The sequence below is a fragment of the Panthera leo genome, chromosome B2 (assembly GCF_018350215.1).
Source record: "Panthera leo isolate Ple1 chromosome B2, P.leo_Ple1_pat1.1, whole genome shotgun sequence".
Taxonomy (NCBI): Eukaryota; Metazoa; Chordata; class Mammalia; order Carnivora; family Felidae; genus Panthera; species Panthera leo.
Genome location: NC_056683.1, coordinates 112,721,469 through 112,727,691, shown reverse-complemented (window position 1 = coordinate 112,727,691; position 6,223 = coordinate 112,721,469). Strand labels below are relative to the sequence as shown.

At 39.7% G+C, this 6,223-nt stretch overlaps 1 non-coding gene across 1 annotated transcript; it reads left to right on the top strand.

The window, feature by feature from the left end:
• The first annotated feature begins 5,160 nt into the window (after positions 1-5,160).
• On the top strand, positions 5,161-5,232 carry TRNAE-CUC. The gene has a single exon. It is a non-coding gene; the product is annotated as a tRNA-Glu (tRNA).
• The last annotated feature ends 991 nt before the right edge of the window (positions 5,233-6,223 follow it).

Sequence of the window (6,223 nt, the reverse complement as noted above, 5' to 3'; positions counted from 1 at the left end):
AAGACCTTTCTGTTGTCTCCACTTTGGGACTATTATTAAAAAGCTGCTATAAACATTTGTGGGAAGATTTTGTGTGAACATAAGTTTTCATTTTTCTGGGATAAGTTCCCAAGAGTACAACTGATGGGTCATGTGGTAAGTGCATGTTTAGTTTTATAAGAAATTGCCAAGTTATTTTCCAGGGTAACTGTACCATTTTACACTCCCATCAGCAAAGTATGCATGATGAGTGGTGCATTTTTAATATATTAAATAAATTTATTAAAATATAGTCATACCTGTGTTTTACTATTCACTACTCTACTGTAATTACTTATTTACTTGAACCCCACCAGACTAAACTTCAAGGTCAAGAATCCCATTTTGTTCACCTTGATATCTTTGGTGCCTAATATAGTCCCTGACATATATTAGTCAATAAATATCTCTTTAATACATAAATTAATGAACTTAAGAAGAATAGCTGAGTCAGGTTGAAATCAAATTGAAAACTAAAATTGTCAATAAATTATAAGTGAATTTGAATTAGATGCCATGATTTTTCTTCTAATATATAACAACATTTTCAAATCAGAAATTGGTACTCTGTAAGTTGAGTTGTTTTGGGAAAAATTAATAAAAACTAAATGCTAAATTAGGTTGGGCCAAGTCATTCATTTTAGTACTTTGGTGAAAGCAAATGATTGGAAATAATCCAAATGACCAGTATGAAATGGCTTTAATAAAATATTGAAACAGTGGAATACTATTTAGTTATCAAAAATAATGAATAACTTTTTATGTAAAGAATGGGCATCCTTGGTGGGGGGCGGGGTGCCTGGGTGGCTCAGGCAGTTAAGCATCTGACTTTGGCTCAGGTCATGATCTCATGGTTCATGAGTTTGAGCTCTGTGTCATGCTCTGCCTGCTTCAGATTCTATGTCCCTCTCTTGGTCTGCCCCTCCCCTGCTCATGTTCTGTCTCTGTCTCTCTCTCTCTCTCAAGAATAAATAAACATTAAAAAAATTTTTTTTAAAGAATTTTTGAAATATACTCCAAAAGGTATTTTTAAAAAACTTATGTAAAGTATGTAGAGTACGTTCCTCTTTGTGTAAAAATAAAACAAAGAAATTAAAAAAGAAAAGATACATGCATAAATATCTTAATTCTCCCTAAGTCAGTCTATAAAGCATAGAGTGTGCCTGGACCATCTTGTGACAGAAAATAAAGAAGTGCTCAAAAATTTAGGGTGACATGTCAAAAGAATGCAGGAGCCAACTTAAAGGGACTCTTTCTGGCCAAATTTGGGACAATTTAATTATTAAGAAAAATGACAGTGATGGATTATAATACCTTGAATAAAAGCACAAAAACAGAAAAAGACTATGAGTCCAAACTGATATTTAAAAATTAAATAGAGAATAAAAAGAGAAAGGAGAGAATGGGAAGTTGTTTACATGAGAATGATAACACTATTTTGCAATCACCATGGTAGTAATTGATTGAAGCAAAGATTGTCAGTGGATGCTAAAACCATCAGGTGAAAGTTTGCTGAGGAACAAAAGATTCATACATTCTCAAAGTATGGTGGACACCTTAGCCAAATACTCAGAGTTACTGTATATTTCCTATAGTTGCTGTAAAAAAAAAAATCCACAAACTTAAGGGCTTGAAACGACACAAACTTATTATCGTACAGTTCTGTGATCCAGAAGTCTGACCTGAGTCTCATTCTAGGTATTGGCAGAGCTGTTTTCTTTCTGGAGGCTCGAGGGGACCTGTATTCCTCAGCTTAGGGTCTCCTTCCTCCCTCTTCAAAGCCAGGAAAGGCAGGGTGAGTTTTCCGCAGATCACACAGCTAGGACACTAACTCTTCTGCCTCTCTCCTTCATTTATAAGGACGCTTGTAATAATTTTGGGCCTACTCAGATGATCCAGGATTAATTTCCTGTGTCTCAAAACCCTTAACTTCATCACATCTGCAACGTCCCTATTGCCACGTGAGGTAACACATTTATGTGTTCTGGAGATTAGAATAGGGACATCCCCATGGGGGCCATTATTCTGCTACAGCATTGATCATGAAAGATAATGTGATAGATCAGCATTATGCACATTCTGATGTAATGCACTGAGAAGAACACATCACCTAAGGTTCTTGTCAAAATAAATATTTATCTGAATTGAGGGCCTTTCTGAAACAACCGTCCTTCACTATTCAGAAAGGTCAATATTGTTAAAAAAAAAAATTGGGGAATTGTTCCAGATTAAAAAAAGGAGAATACAGAAACGTGACAGCTAAATGTACTGTATAATCCTTGAGTACATCCTGGGTAAAAAGAAAAAATACAAAAAGTGTTGTTATGACAATTGAAAAATTTGATTATTAACTGTATAATAAATAATAATATTGTATTAAATTTAAATTTCCAGGGTGCCTGGGTGGCTTGGTCAGTTAAACATCTGACTCTTGGTTTTGGCTCAGCTCAGAGCCCCAGGACGAAGGGCTGTCAGCACAGAGCCAGCTTGGGATTCTCTCTCTTCTCTTCTCTCTGTCCCTCCCCTGCTTTCTCTTCCTCTTTCTCAAGGTAAATAAATAAACATTAAAAAAGTGAATTTCCTAAGTATGATAGTTGTATTGCTTGTTCTTAGGAAATAGATGATAAAGTATTTACAAGTAAAGTGTTATGATGTCTGCAACTAACCTAAAATGCTTCAGAAAAAAGATCAAGAGAAGTAAATATGGCAAAATATTAACAACTGGTGACTCTAGATCAGCACTGTAAAATAGAAATACAATACAAGGCACATATATAATTTTAAATATTCTAGTAGATACGTTAAAAAGTAAAAATAAAGTGAAATTTTAATATATGAATCCAATATATTTCTAATTGAAAATGTAATCAATGTAAAAATTGTTCTTTTTACTTTTTTTATTTGAGAGAGAGAGAGAGAGAGAGAGAATGAATGCACAAATGTGGGGAGAGGGGCAGAGGGAGAGAGAGAATAATCCTAAGCAGGCCCAGCCTAGAGCCCAGAGTCCAGGCGGGGCTCGATCCCACCACCTGGGATCATGACCTGATCCTAAATCAAGAATTGGTTGCTCAACCAACTGAACCACCCAGGAACCCCTCAACATAAAAATTATTAATGATGTATTTTACATTATTTTGTTTTTCATATTAAGGCTTAAAAAACCAGTAGGCATTCATCACTTATGGAGCATCGAAGTTTGTGCTAGCCACATTTCAATGCATGATAGTCACACGTTGTTCATCTTACTAAATTGGGGAGCACAAGTGCAGATGAAGGGTATATATGCGTTCATTTTCCTACACTTGCAATTTCCTGTAGGTTTGGAATTTTTCAAGATAAAAAGTTGGGAAAAATACACATTCACTTGCGCATGCATAGACTGTTTCTAGAAGGATATAGAAGAAACTGTTAACGCTGGTTATCTCTGGGAAAAAGAAATTACTGGCTGGGGAAAAGAGACGGATGGTAATTTTCATTGCACCTTTTTGTCCTGTTGTAGCATATTGTGACTAACCCTATTAAAATTATTCTAGGGGTGCCTGGGTGGCTCAGTCGGTTAAGCGGCCGACTTTGGCTCAGGTCACGATCTCGCGGTCTGTGAGTTCCAGCCCCGCGTGGGGCTCTGTGCTGACAGCTCAGAGCCTGGAGCCTGTTTCAGATTCTGCGTCTCCCTCTCGCTGACCCTCCCCTGTTCATGCTGTCTCTGTCTCAAAAATAAAATTAAAAAAAAAAAAACGTTAAAAAATTATTCTAAAAATAATATCTGCTTTATCTTTTTATTCAAAACCATACCCTTTGCTACTAAATTCTGGTAATCCCCACTTCCAAGATAAGAGCTCCACCTACCGAACTTGATTTCCTAAAAAGTCCTTGATATAGGAAAGAGGTATGTGTCCTATCTAAAATATAATTAAGTTTAAAAATTACTTGTGATATTTCCATATTTATCAGACCTGAAAAATCCTTTTATCTTCCTGTTTGCATATCATTAAACAAGTGTAGACAAATTTTATCAACAATCTAAACCACCTCTGAGTTGCTGAAGACAAGAAACAATATCCAAGCACAGGCTCACCCAGATTCTGCGGTGGTGGATGCCCGCTGGAACTCACAGTGGCGCCGGGGGTTGTGAGCAAGTTCATTATGAATTTATTATGTTTTACTTAAGCCTCCTTCCATCTTGCAACGGAGCGAGGTCTCTTGGGTTACATTTGTTCAACTGTAACGGTTGGCACTTCAAAGAGGAGTTACATCCTGTTGCCTTCTGCTCGTATTTCAAGAGGGTTTCTGAATCGAGGATGGGCTGTAAGGTTTCTTTACTCCTCTGGTAATTGCATCATTTCCTGGCCGCGTCTCGAGCATAACGCGGAGAGATGAAGCAATTGCCCAGATAATAACACTGGAAAAAACAAAAAACAAAAAACAAAGGATAATGGAAACACAGCGGGTGGCAAGGTTTGGTGGATCCGGGTGCAGATGCTGTCCCTGGTTCTTCACTCGGCACGGCACCCGCAGCTCTCTCGGCTTCGTTAGCCTGACTCCCAAGTAAGTAGTCATCATCAGGATAGATACACAGTTGCTTCCTAAGACGCCACGTGGCCCTTCGGCACCTACAGCTTTAGAGCCGGTGCCTTGTGCCAAGGACGCGTGCGGTGTCCCACCCACCAAGACAACGTGAAATGCGCTCCGCCAGTGACAATCTAGATTGAGTACAATGTTTAGTGGCACTTAACATCTGCGTGAGAGGGAAAGACAGAAAGCGACAGAGGTTAGGTTTAGAAAGAGCAGCTAGATGATTAAGAAAATAATAAAGCAAATTACAAGGTTCTCTAACATTACAGTACTCTAACTTGTGTATAGGCACCGACACAGTCAGACATTCATAATTAGAATGAAATTTCAGGACGTCTTTTCTAGCAGGGCATTTGGAAGAGGATTGGAGTTGGAAGCTCCAGCTTTTTCCCGCAGGAGCTGCCTCGGTGCTGGGCTCGGAGCGCAGAAACTGTGCCTCAGTTTTGGAAGCTGAGACTCCAAACCCAAGCCAAGTAGGTGGGGCTTAGAATCACAATCTTTTCTACCGGCCAGATTTACGTAGAGATTTTTAAAGCAGCAAATACACTTCAGTAACCCGCTAAGCCAAGCTCCCTGGTGGTCTAGTGGTTAGGATTCGGCGCTCTCACCGCCGCGGCCCGGGTTCGATTCCCGGTCAGGGAAACGCTACTTTTTCCTACAACCTAAAAAAGTTTTGCGATCTTAACTGCTTTTTATCGCGGATGCGTCATCCAATCATAAAAATTGAATTCGTTTTTAAACGCTATTTGATCTCAGATTTAAAATACGCCTTTTTTTCCAGCCCATGTACAACAGGTTCATTCCCTGCTCCTCAAAGCATCCTGCGGGGCCGCTGCACGTAGGAGAATGTAAACATTGGGTTCCACCTGCTGGGGCCCTGGTAGGATACCTTACCCACATAGGAACTGGAGAGTTGGAAGGGAACACGGTGGAGGTCCTGTGAGATAAGCAGGGGAAGCCTGGTTAGAGAGGAGGGTGGGTGAAGAGGAAGACAGTAAGCAGAGTGGTGAGTGGGGAAATGAGGTACACTTCCTGTTGCAGTGCCTGTCCCCTTAAATAAACTAGAGTGCAAGCACGTTGTGGGAGGAGAAGCAAAGCACAGAACGGCCTCTGTACATAATTACAACAGAAATGTCCAGAAGCAGAGCAGGGAGAGCCTTGGTCCCCAGCACACCAGGAACTGGCAAATAAGACTGCCTATCACAGTTGTGTAGGAAATCAAAGGAGAATATGAGTAAGGTTTTGATTACGGCCTATTAATTTGGAAAGGGTGCTGGTTGGGAGCACGGCAAAGCAGGAGGCGCTGTTACATTTAGATCTGGTCTGAAGAGGTCATCCAAGTGAACTTGTCCTGTACAGGGAGTGAGATTTTTGACTAATATTGATAGATTTTGAGGAGATTCAGCTCTGAGGTGAGAACTGAAGGCCCAAGAGTGGAAATGCTTCCTAGGAGATGATTGAGTGCAGCATAAAGAGCCAAAGTTTGCAGGCTTGACTTCCACTAGAGCAGAACTAAGTAGGGAAGTCTAGAGAAGAGTCAGTACAAGTAAGGTTCAAATAAGCCAAAGAAGAAAGAGGCTGGAAATCGCACTGTTATCTTTAATAGGATAAAGCATATTTCTCTTGTTGGTTA